Genomic DNA, 12,595 nt, shown 5'->3' with positions numbered 1-12,595 from the left:
ACCTCCAATAAGCCAGTTACACCCTAACTCCACCCTAGCATCTGTTTCCTGGAGAATCCAGCTAAGCCACCCTTTTTAACACTCTCTTCAGATGACCCTATTTGATTATACCCCCTCTTCCCTCCCAGGCCCTCAGTGGTCATCCCTTATTCACTGAATACGTTTCCCCTGGGTTCACAAACTGACATGGGGGTGGGGAGAAGCCCCTGAGAGCTTCGAGGACTGCCCTGCCCATGACAGTGGACAAAGGGAAATGACACTGTGAGGCCCCAGTTCCCATCACATCCCAGCTTCCCCACCACGTTTGCTCAGCATCCACCGCTGTGCTTCCATCCTCGCTCCTCCAGGCCTGGGAATAGCGTCCCAAGACAACAAGCTGGAGCGACAGGGAGACTCTCCTGGAATGTGGGATCCAGCAGTGACAGATATAGGAAGTGCAGGTCTCTGGGTTTTCTCAAAAGAACCTTAGAAAAGCACATTTAATCTTAACCTTCCCTGGTGGCTCGGCTGGTAAAGAATCCGCCTGCAGTGTGGGAGACCTGGGTTTGATCCCTGGGTTGGGAAGATCCTCTGGAGAAGGGAAGATTCCCTGGAGAAGGGAACTTCCCTGGTAGCTCAGACAGTAAAGCATCTGCCTACAACGCGGGAGACCCAGGTTCAATCCCTGGATTGGAAAGATCTCCTGGAGAAGGAAACGGCAACCCACTCCAGTATTCTTGCCTGGAGAATATCATGTCAGAGGAGCCTGGTAAGCTACAGTCCATGGGGTTGCAGAGTCGGACACAACTGAGCAGCTTGACTTTCACCTGCTCCAGTATTCCGGCCTGGAGAACTCCATGGACTGTATAGTCCATGGGGTTGCAAAGACTCAGACATGACTGAGTGACTTTCACAGTCACATTCATTCAGTCTTAACCAGTTGGAAGAAAGCATCCAAAGTCACTGAAGACAGACAGCCAAAAACAGAAACCTCCAAAGTCTATTCATTTTCCCTGGAATCCAAACATGTTACGTCTTGGGAGCTGGACTGTTCAGACATCCTGGGCCTGATAGGTGCTATAAAGAAGAGGTTAAGAAGTGGGTGTTCTCTGCAGGGAGGAGACTGTGCATGGCTTGGGTTAGGATCTGTGATGACTAAGGCACTTTGGGGCAATATCTGGCTTAGTCACTCCTAGCCCTATCTTTGCAACATTCCACATATTTCCTAATTCTCTCAAGATGGGGTGAATGTCATGAAATCCTAAAAACAGAATTAACTTAGTTATAGAAAGTGAATATGGCGGCTTCCCTGGTGGCCCAGCGGTTAAGATCTGCTTTGCAGAGAGAGGGGACATATGTATACCTATGGCTGATTCATGAAGTCTGACAGAAAACAACAAAATTCTGTAAAGCAATTATCCTTTAATTTAAAAACAAATAAATTTATAAAAAGAATCTGCCTGCAATGTAGAGGACACAGTTCCATCCCTGGTCTGGGGAGATCCCACATGCCATGGGGCAACTAAGCCATATGCCACAAATACTGAGCCCATGTGCTGCAATTACTGAAGCCTGGGCACCTAAAGTCCACGCTCTGCAATGAGAGGAGCCACTATCATGAGAAACCCATGACTGCAACTAGAGAGTAGATCCCACTCTCCACAACTAAAGAAAGCCCGTGCTCAGAACGGCCAAAAATAAATAAATATTTTTCTAAACAGTGAGTATGTCCTAGAGAGCCTACATGTGAAGCGGGGGGGGGAGGCAGGTCTAATTTCAAGAATTCTGGCTTATTATCAAAAATACACTTATGATCAGAGCTTTTATTGTCTTTAGGGTTCAGAGAACTTAGTCCTATTGTTCATGCATCATTTTTAGGAGAGGAAAGGGACAAGGAAAGAGGAAATATGGCTGCAATACTCTTGAACTTCAGAAATGCTAATCACATCAGACATTGGCTCTTTCATGTAATACATGCAGCCAAGTAGTTCTCCACTTGTGTCCTCCACCCCCAAATCCTTAGATCTGTGATTTTCCCTTGATTTTCTTTTGACTACAGGGGTGCCTAAGAAAATATCAAGTAAGGGAGAAACTGTACCTCTCTCCAAAGAGCCTGGTAAAAACCCTAATTCTCAGATACCTCAACTTCAGGCAACTTTCTGATCCTGAGATTCTTCACCGAGAATCTTCCATTTTTGGATTGAGCTTCCACACGTAGGGGCTTCCCAGGTGGCGCTAGTGGTAATGAACCTTCCTGCCCACGCAGGAAACATCAGAGACGTGGGTTCCATCTCTAGGTCGGAAGATTCCCTGGAGGAGGGCATGGCAACCCAATCCAGTATTCTTGCCTGGAGCATTCCATGGACAGAGGAGGCTGGCAGGCTACAGTCCATGGGGTCACGAAGAGTCAGACATGATCGAAGCAACTTAGCACGCAGCATGCCACCTATGTGATACTGGAGTTAGAATCAACATTTGTGACTAGACTCATCCTTGCTACCATGCACAAGTGTGTCCCTGAATAGCAGCAAAATGCAGAACCTTTCAGGCTCCAGTTCTAACCCATGGGGCCTTGCTGCCCTCAACCACTAAGCCTCGATCAGTGGCTGAAACACTGCAAGCCTTTCTCTCTGTGCTTCTATTCTTTCTAATCCTCGGACACTTTGCCCCCAGAGGCAGCACTCCACACTTCCCCCCATCCTCTCCTCTCTCTTTACCTCAATCTCATTTTCTGGTTTATTTCCTCTGACTCTTCCCTTCACTTGATAGAGCTCCCCTGTCCATTTCAATTATTTTCCAAAACTCCCACTGGAAACAAACTCTTCCATTTCAGCCTTCTAGCCTAGAAGCTGTTCCTCTGCTTCACCCCACAATCACTGGGGCCAGGCAGGGGATGTAAACATTCTCCCACTGGCTGCCTTCCACTGATGTTTCCAACCCATTACTTCTCCACTCTCGTGCGAAAACTCTGCTCGCTTGATTCCCCCAACATTCACACATTCTCATAACCGCCACCGCCCTCTTGCTCCTCTCATCTGTGACCTCCAAGTCACGCCCCCTTATACACAAAGTGCTTTGCCATCTTGTTTACGTACTTTCTTTCTCTCTACACCATGTTCAGCAGAAGTTCCTATTGTTATGTCTGTGTGAACAGCATTTCTGTATAAGTCTGTGTGCATGCTAAGTCACTTCAGTTGTGTCCAACTCTTTGCAACCCCATAGACTGAAGACAGCTAGGCTCCAGTCAATACTGGAGTGGGTTTCTCCAGGCAAGAATACTGGAGTGGGTTGCCATGCCCTTCTTCAGGGAATCTTCCCAACCCAGGGATCGAACCCGAGTCTCTTATGTCTCCTGCGTTGGTAAGCAAGTTCTTTACCACTAGCGCCGTCTGGGAAGCATAAGTTTAGCTATACCTAAAATCCCCAAGTAAGTGGCTTAAATAATACAGAGTTCGTTCACATAAAACAAGTCTAGAAACTAGGCGGAACAGGGTGAGAAGGGTGAATCCATGTTACTGGGAACTCAGTCTTTCTGTTCTTAGCCTGGGTTTCTATCCTTCAAGTGGCCTCAGGGTTCAAACTGACTGAAAGGCTAAAAGAAAAAAGGGGGGAAACAAAACGGCAAATGGGTGCACCTTCCGAATGGCTGCTCACTGCAATTTTCCCAGATCCCCTCCCCTCTGAGCACCTCTACTTACTATATTCTTTGCTGTGCCACCTGCAGAGGAAGCTGAGAAGGGCGGTCTTTTAGCTGTTCGGAGTAAAATCAGTGAAAACTAATATTCTTGCCTTATAGTTTTTGTCCAATATCATTGACCTTCACTTCTACTCTGCTTCACCCACCCTATTCTTCATGACCATTCTTGGTACTTTGTTACACCTCGCCTCCTGATCAACTAAGTTTTCATATCCTCCTCTCTGGGCTTCCCAGGTGGTTCAGTGGTAAAGAATCTGCCTGCCAATGCCAGAGACCCAGGAGATGTGGGTTCAGTCCCTGGTTCAGGAAGATCCCCTGGAGGGGGAAATGGCAAACCATTCACTTATTCTTGCCTGGGAAATCCTATGGACAGAGGAGCCTGTTGGGCTACCATCCATGGGGTCGAAAAGAGTTGGACATGACTTAGAGACAGAGCACACACACACACACATCCTCCTCTCTGATCCTTACCGTCTACCCTTGCAACCCCCATGCTCTCAGATCTATTCTTCCACCACATCAAATTAAGTCTCTTGGTCCATTTATTTTAAGATTTTTTTTTCATGTGGACCATTTCTAAAGTCTTCATTGAATTTGTTACGCTATTGCTTCTGTTTTATGTTTTGAATTTTTGGCCACAAAGCATGTTAGATCTTAGCTGGAGATCAGCACCCCCTGCATTGGAAGGTGAAGCCTTAACCACTGGACCACCAGCGAGGTCCCTCCCTTGATCCTTTTACCTCCTGCCCCTGCCCCTGCATTTGGGTAACTTACAAACTGTCAAATCATTTTGGACCCTTGGCGAGCCAGACACAAAGATGGAATTAGATGTACCAGAGATTTACTGAGGGAAATGCCTGTAAAGATAAAGGGGGAGGGAGTGGGAGTCATCAAGGAGAGGTTTTCAGCCATGATGCCGGTGTGACACCTGTGAAAGGAGATAGGGAAGGCAGGTCCTGACTGCAGCACAGGTCTGAGAAAATCTCCATCAGGTCACTGGAAAGTCCCGAAGCCAAGGTTACCAATTAGAGGGACCCTGTGTTTGGTAGAAGCAGCCCGGATCCAGTGTGTCCCCTGCACTCATCTTCCGGTCCCCTGGGTTGCCCACGCTTTCATCTACATCCCCTACCATTTCTACACCTCTCCTGAAATCCCAGCAGAGCTCTCCTGCCTGTCTTCCTGTGTCTCTGATCACTTGTTTTCTATGTCTTCCAGCTTCTTGCCTCATTCCTTAGTCTGTTTGCTCCTGCTTCTTCAACCCTACCAGCAAGAGATGATAGCAGGAGCATAAGGCAACACAGGGCGAGGTCAGGGAACTGCCAGGGGCTGGTAGGGCTGGAGCAAAATGTGTGAGGCTGGACATCCTCACACGGAGAGGGCTTGAGGGCTCTGCCCAAGAGCTAGAGCTTCATCCCACAGTGGGGAGGAGTGAGCCACTGAAATGGCATGAAAATGTCATTTAAGGAATTAATCAGGGAATGGCGGATTAGCATTTCATTTGGATCCCTCTGGGGGCAGGATGAAGAGAGAATTTCATGGAGCAGAGACCAGAGCTGAGGCCAGGAGAAGAGCTATTAAGAGATTGTCACAGTGGGCTTGGGAAAGTGACAATAACAAAGAGACCTCAAAACAAAAGTGAGGATGTTTTGTTGGCAGTAGGATGTACTTCAGGTGTCCTGAACTTCCGGCTCAGCTTTTGCAGAGCTCTCTTGAACTTCCCACACTCAGCACCTCCCAAACCCACAATTTTATCTTCCTACCTCTGACATCCGTCCTCTCCTGCTTAGGAGTCAAAGTCACCCCACCTAGTGCCTCTGGGATAATCGATCAGATCTTTACAATTCTTCCTCATAAACACCTCTAGAGCACGTTTTCTCCCGTCTGCACCCTGGGTGTCCCGTGATCAGATCAGGCTTGCCTGGACCACTCAACACACTCCTCAGCTCTCACCTGCCACCTTTCTTCCACCCTGATTTATCCTCCATGTTGCTGTCAGCCACTCATTATCCCTCTGATTGCAATCTTGCAATGGCTTTCATTTGCTACAAGAAAAAAACCCAAGCCCTTTATTACTGTATATGAGAGCTGGCTGTAGTACATCTACACACAGCCTTAGCTCAGATGAGTCATCAATCTGCTATGCCACATGGCCTTTCACTGAAGTTACATTGTTAGTAACAGAGGCTCCTCAAAGTAAATGTTGGATGGCTAGATGAATGAACGAGGGAATGAATGAACGTTAGCCATCTAATTTTGACCTGAACTTACTAGATCACAGGTATTATGAATAGTACAAAGTTGCTGAGCTAGTGCTATAGTCTGAATATTTCTGCGCCACCTCCAAAATTCATATTTTGAAATCTTGACCCCCAAAGATGATATACTATATTACTATTTATAATATTTGGGTTCTTTTTAGTCACTAAGACATGTCTGACTCTTTGTAACTCTATGGATTACCCAGGCAAAAATACTAGAGTGGGTTGCCATTTCCTTCTCCAAGGGATCTTCCCGAATCAGGGATCAAACCGACATCTCCTACATTGGAAGGCAGATTCTCTACTTCTGAGCCTCAGGGAAGGTCATATTATAGTGTACTATACTACTACCTACACACATATAGTATATATATTCTAATATACATAGTATATATAGATTATAGGGGGCTTCCCAGGGGGCTTAGACGATAATTTGCCTGTAATTCAGGAGAGCTGGGTTTGATCCCTGAGTTGGGAAGATCCCCTGGAGGAGAAAATGGCAACCCACTCCAGTATTCTTGCCTGAAAAATCCCATGGACAGAGGAGCCTGGAGGGCTACAGTCCATAGGGTTGCAAGGAGTCGGACATGCCTGAGCAATTGAGCACATATAGTATACTATATTACTATATGCTAATATACCAATATAGTATTAAGAGACGAGGCCTTTAGAAGGGGCTTAAGTCATGAGAGTAGAGCCCTCTTGAATGGGCTCCTTCGTCCCTTCCACATGTGAAGACACAGGAAGATAGCTCATCCCCCAACCCTGTGGGTAGCCTGATCTCAGACCTCTAGCCTCCAGAAATACACGAAATAAATTCCTGTTGTTTGTAAGTTATGTTGTGATAGCAGCCCAATGGACTCAGCTAGGAAAGATGATCTGCTGATTTCTTACTATATTGCAAACAAAATCATTTTTCCAAGTTCCTCATTTCATTTAGAAGATGACTTTAGGGAATAGCTAAGTTCAGAATAGAGCCAAATAATAGAGTATTATGGATTTTCCCTAAACTAAACAAACAAAAAATTATCTATTTGAAAGCCCTCACATTACAGCACAAGGGCTTAAGCAAAGGAAAATCTAAAAGCTGTGGTGAAAGAAACATTTAAAGAATCACACTGAACAGATGAAGATTCTCTTAATCCATGAGTCTTACATCCCCATCAGTAGGGAAACGGAGACTATGAATAATTTTTAGATCACAATTTTCATCTTCACAGAATTAAAAATCTGGGTAGTTTTCCTGACTCATATTTTTATTAGGACACCATCCTAAATCCACATATGAAAGTCTTCGAGGGTGGTACATTGTACACAGTATTAGTGACTAACTGTTAGGTGGAATATCCATTAAAATCCAGCTGGTGAACAAAATGACAGTATCACTTTTTTCAATGCCTCATCAAGAGATGCAAAAAAAAAATTTCCCTGAGTCACCAAGTGATTGTTCATATTAATCGAGATAAAACTATAATAAGCTGCAGTCAGAAGCCCTCAGGGCACACCGGAGCCCTCAGAGGCGGGACCCATGCAAAGAACTCAGGAAGTGCCTTGCAGTCCAGGTTGCCTTGACAACTGCTTCCATAGAACCCAGCGTTCAAAGATAAACTCCAACCAAGCAACGAGGAAGACTAATTGGTGATCGGACTCCCACGTCTAAGGAGGGCTTGCGTTTGGATGGTATCCTGCGAACTGTTTCTCAGTTTAAATGGAAATTAAGGTGGCAGTGTATTTTCAACCTTATTTCTCTTCTTTCACTGTTATTTTTCGTGGAATTCCCCCTGCTTCTTTCTCAGTTCCAAAATAAGACATCCCTTCTTAAAAAGGATAACCACCACAGTTAAATTGCTACCTTGGAAAAATCTAACCTAAAAAATAATTCTTTCTCATGTAAAACCAAAATTCCCACCAAAGGGCAGCAGGAGAGCCAGGTGGAAGTGAGTGACAAATGGGAGGGACTTTGGAGGAGATTTAATCAGAACTCTTTCTCCATGTGTGTGTGTTTTGGGGACGGGGGGAGAGGATGTGACGGATGCATCAACAATCCTGGTGTGCTGCCAAACACTGGGAAATTAGTTCATCGCCCAAACTGTCACAGAAATGCAAGCACACGCTGAGAAAGAGCAGGCGACACTCCTACTGAAACAACCTCTTTTCAATTTGCTTGCAGACGGAGATGTCTCGGCAAACAATTCCAGGTGCAAGAAGAAACTAGCGTGCGAACAATAGAAAATCTGCAAAGGGGTGGAGGGGGCAGAGAAGTGATGAAAGACATTCAGGACAAACAGTCCAAAGGAACTGAATATATTGGAACAAAACCTCTGAGGTGTTGAAAGAATCTTACCAAGCCAACTCTGAAGAAGAAAGTCCAGAAATGCAATTACTCCAGCCCTGAGGAGTAAATATCTAAAATGAGAAGCCAGACAGAAAGCAAACCAGAATAAAGACTTAAATTAACAGAAGCACCACAACAAGTCACCTTTTTCTTCTCGTATTTTCTTGGTGATATTTTAGCTGCCTTTTCCCAAACGTGCAATTATCACAGCAGAATGAAGTGAGAAATGAAATGGCAACGTGCACACCCCAGAATGGATGAGTGCAAACCCAGAAATCGAGGGCTAAAGGACAGTTGCTAGGCGCAGGCTCTGCTGGTCACCCGGGTGGACCGTCATGTGGGAAATTCAACATGTCTTTGAAAGACTGAGCCTTACAAAACTGCTTTGAATCATTTCATCCTAAGTAAAACAAACGACTATTCCTCAGTGTCAACAGCAACAGCAAATCTACAATAAGCTAGAGTCCTTTCGTTGTGGGAGGGCAAAGTGGAATGTCCAGGTGGTGAGCCACTTCCGGTTGTGCGATTTGACCTTGTCGCTTTTCTAATGTGGTTTGAGAGAGCAGAGATGGGTCTGCATGCAACACGAGGCCAGCTCAGCAATTTAGTCATCCCAGTAGGCTGATGGTATGTAGCTCACAGCTCTGGCCTGCTAAGGGAGCGGTTCTCAACTCCAAGGCGTTTCTTGTAGTTGGTCATTTCATGAAATAACTGACTCCCTCCAAAGAAAAATAATGTGAATTAACTTTCACTTCAAAAATTTTAAGCAACACATTAATTCACTGTTGGTGACGGTATAGAGAAAGTGGTTTAGTTGCTAAGCCGTGCCCAACTCTTGTGATCCCATAGACTATAGCTCGCCAGTTCCTCTGTTCATGGGATTTCCCTGCTAAGAATATCAGGTATCTCCCGACCCAGGAATCAAACCTGAGTTTCCTGTATGGTCGGTAGATTCTTTACCAACTGAGCTACGAAGAAATCCCATTTAATTGCCCATCAGTTCAGTTCAGTTCAGTTCAGTCGCTCAGTCATGTCTGACTCTTTGCGACCCCATGAACCGGTGCACGCCAGGCCTCCTCGTCCATCACCAACTCCCGGAGTCTACCCAAACCCATGTCCATTGAGTTGGTGATGCCATCCAACCATCTTATCCTCTGCTGTCCCCTTCTCCTCCTGCCCTCAATCTTTCCCAACATCAGGATCTTTTCAAATGAGTCAGTCCTTTACATCAGGTGGCCAAAGTATTGGAGTTTCAGCTTCAACATCAGTCCTACCAATGAACACCCCAGACTGATCTCCTTTAGGATGGACTGGTTGGATCTCCTTGCAGCCCAAGGGTCTTCTCCAACACCACAGTTCAAAAGCATCAATTCTTCAGCTCTCAACTTTCTTTATAGTCCAACTCTCACATCCACACATGACCAGTGGAAAAACCATAGCCTTGACTAGATGGACCTTTGTTGACAAAGTAATATCTGTGCTTTTTAATATGCTGTCTAGGTTAGTCACAATTTTCCTTTCAAGGAGTAAGCATCTTTTAGTTTCATGGCTGCAGTCACCATCTGCACTGATTTTGGAGCCCAGAAAAATCAAGTCAGCCACTGTTTCCACTGTTTCCCCATCTATTTGCCATGAAGTGATGGGACCGGATGCCATGATCTTCGTTTTCTGAATGTTAAGCTTTAAGCCAAACTTTTCACTCTCCTCTTTCACTTTCATCAAGAGGCTCTTTAGTTCTTCTTCACTTTCTGCCATAAGGGTGGTGTCATCTGCATATCTGAGGTTATAATTTGCCCATAGGAAGTACTAATTGGCGTAAGTTTTCTGGAAGAAAATGTGGCTATTGTATCAACACTGAAAAGGAAGTCATCAGACAAATGGTTCCATCTTCCAGATATGTTTATAAGCTGACCTCTTTTCATCACCCATGGCCAGCTCCCTGATCCAGGTCACCATGTTTCTCTGGTCTGCTGTTCTGCAGAAGCCTCCAGATTCTTCAGTGAGCTTTCACGCTTGACCCTTCAATCTCTACTCAACAAGCTGTCAGATCATATGATACCTCTTGCCACACCCTCCAGTGTCTTCCCACTTCGTCAGGTTAAAAGCCGAGACCTTATATACGTTTTATTTTCTACCCCAAGCTGCTCAGTCTCCACCTTCTGCTTCTCTCCACTTTGCTGGCTCTGCTCCAGGCAGATCAGCCTCTGGGTTCCTGAACTCACCAGACATGGGAGCCTTTGAACTTGCTGGAAAGGTTGCACCCTCTCTGTCCTACCTCCACCCCTCTTGCACCAACTTCAAGTCTTTTCTCGAAAGCCACATTCTTGGGGAGGCTTTATCCAGGGTGCTTAACACTGCTCTGTCCCCTCACTCCCTAGTCCTCTCTCCTGCTTAACTTCCTCCATAGAATTTGGCAACTCATCACCATCTGATACCCTATGTAGTTGAAAATTTTTATTTAAATATTATCTAACAGAGTGCCTCCCACAATTCTGGAATATCTGGGGTGTACCCAGGCAGCTGATCTCTGAGTTATATAAACTAACAAAAGAATTCACAACTATCATAAAAAATCAGTTGTCTTGCTTTTCGATTACCTCTCCCTGGTGACTCAGATGGTAATGAATCTGCCTGCAATGCAGAAGACCTGGGTTCGATCCCTGGATAGAGAGGATCCCCTGGAGAAAGAAGTGACTACCCACTCCAGTATTCTTGCCTGGAGAATTTCATGGACAGAGGAGCCTGGTGGGCTATAGTCCATGTGGTTGCAAAGGGTTGGATATGACTGAGCATCAGGAAGCAATGGTTAGGACAGACTGGCTCCAAATAGGAAAAGGAGTACGTCAAGGCTGTATATTGTCACCCTGCTTGTTTAACTTATATGCAGAGTACATCATGAGAAACGCTGGGCTGGCTGGAAGAAGTGCAAGCTGGAATCAAGATTGCCAGGAGAATTATCAATAACCTCAGATATGCAGATGACACCACCCTTATGGCAGAAAGTGAAGAAGCACTAAAGAGCCTCTTGATGAAAGTGAAAGAGGAGAGTGAAAAAGTTGGCTTAGAGCTCAACATTCAGAAAACGAAGATCATGGCATCTGGTCCCATCACTTCATGGCAAATAGATGGGGAAACTAGAAACAGTGGCTGACTTTATTTTTGGGGGCTCCAAAACAATGCAGATGGTGACTGCAGCCATGAAATTAAAAGATGCTTACTCCTTGGAAGGAAAGTTGTGACCAACCTAGACAGCATATTAAAAAGCAGAGACATTACTTTGTCAGCAAAGATCTGTCTGGTCAAGGCAATGGTTTTTCCAGTGGTCATGTATGAATGTGAGAGTTGGACTATAAAGAAAGCTGAGTGCCGAAGAATTGATGCTTTTGAACTGTGGTGTTGGAGAAGACTCTTGAGAGGCCCTTGGACTGCAAGGAGATCCAACCAGTCCATCCTAAAGGAGATCAGTCTGGGGTGTTCATTGGTAGGACTGATGTTGAAGCTGAAACTCTAATACTTTGGCCACCTGATGAGAAGAGCTGACTCACTGGAAAAGACCCTGATGTTGGGAAAGATTGAGGGCAGGAGGAGAAGGGGACGACAGAAGATGAGATGGTTGGATGGCGTCACTGACTCAATGGACATGAGTTTGGGTGGACTCCAGGAGTTGGTGATGGACAGGGAGGCCTGGCGTGCTGCAGTTCATGGGGTCACAAAGAGTCGGACACGATTGAGCGACTGAAGTGAACTGAACTGAACTGAGCAGCTAACACTTTTAGTTTCCTGCTATAAATACCTATAGTTGATATTTGTATATGTCATGACTCATTTCTCCAGCAGGAAAAAAAATTAGCCGCTATGACATCTTATCATTTGTTAGTTCCAGGTCTGCTGATTTATCTTCCTAATGTGGAGCATATCTTAGTATCAGATGGAAGCTGGATCTTTCAGTACAAGATGAGATTTGAGAAATGTAAATTCTTACGTGCAAATTAGAACATATCATAGTTAATTTAATACAGGCAAGACATCTTCTCAAAATCCTATTTGATGAATTTAACCATCAGCTTTAGAGGTAAATAAATAGGACAACCTCAACCATGGCCTTAACCCCATTCTGTTAATTTTGCAGTCTTATGATTGATGTGAGCTTCCCAGGTCGTTCTAGTGGTAAAAAAAAAAAAAAAAAAAAAAAAACCTTGAAAATTCCATGGACAGAGGCGCCTTGGAGGGCTGCAGTCCATGGGGTCGCAAAGAGTAGGATACGACTGAGCAACTAACACACACGCCAATGCAGGAAACATAAGAGACGCTGGATCGATCCTTGGA

At 45.1% G+C, this 12,595-nt stretch overlaps 1 long non-coding RNA gene across 1 annotated transcript; it reads left to right on the top strand.

Annotated features, from left to right (window-relative positions):
* Window positions 7,534-8,392, top strand: LOC106502212. Its single transcript, XR_001295803.2, has 2 exons — window positions 7,534-7,614; window positions 8,105-8,392. It is a non-coding gene; the product is annotated as an uncharacterized LOC106502212 (long non-coding RNA).

Source organism: Capra hircus, chromosome 6, assembly GCF_001704415.2.
Source record: "Capra hircus breed San Clemente chromosome 6, ASM170441v1, whole genome shotgun sequence".
Taxonomy (NCBI): Eukaryota; Metazoa; Chordata; class Mammalia; order Artiodactyla; family Bovidae; genus Capra; species Capra hircus.
This window is presented reverse-complemented; position numbering and strand designations above follow the sequence as displayed.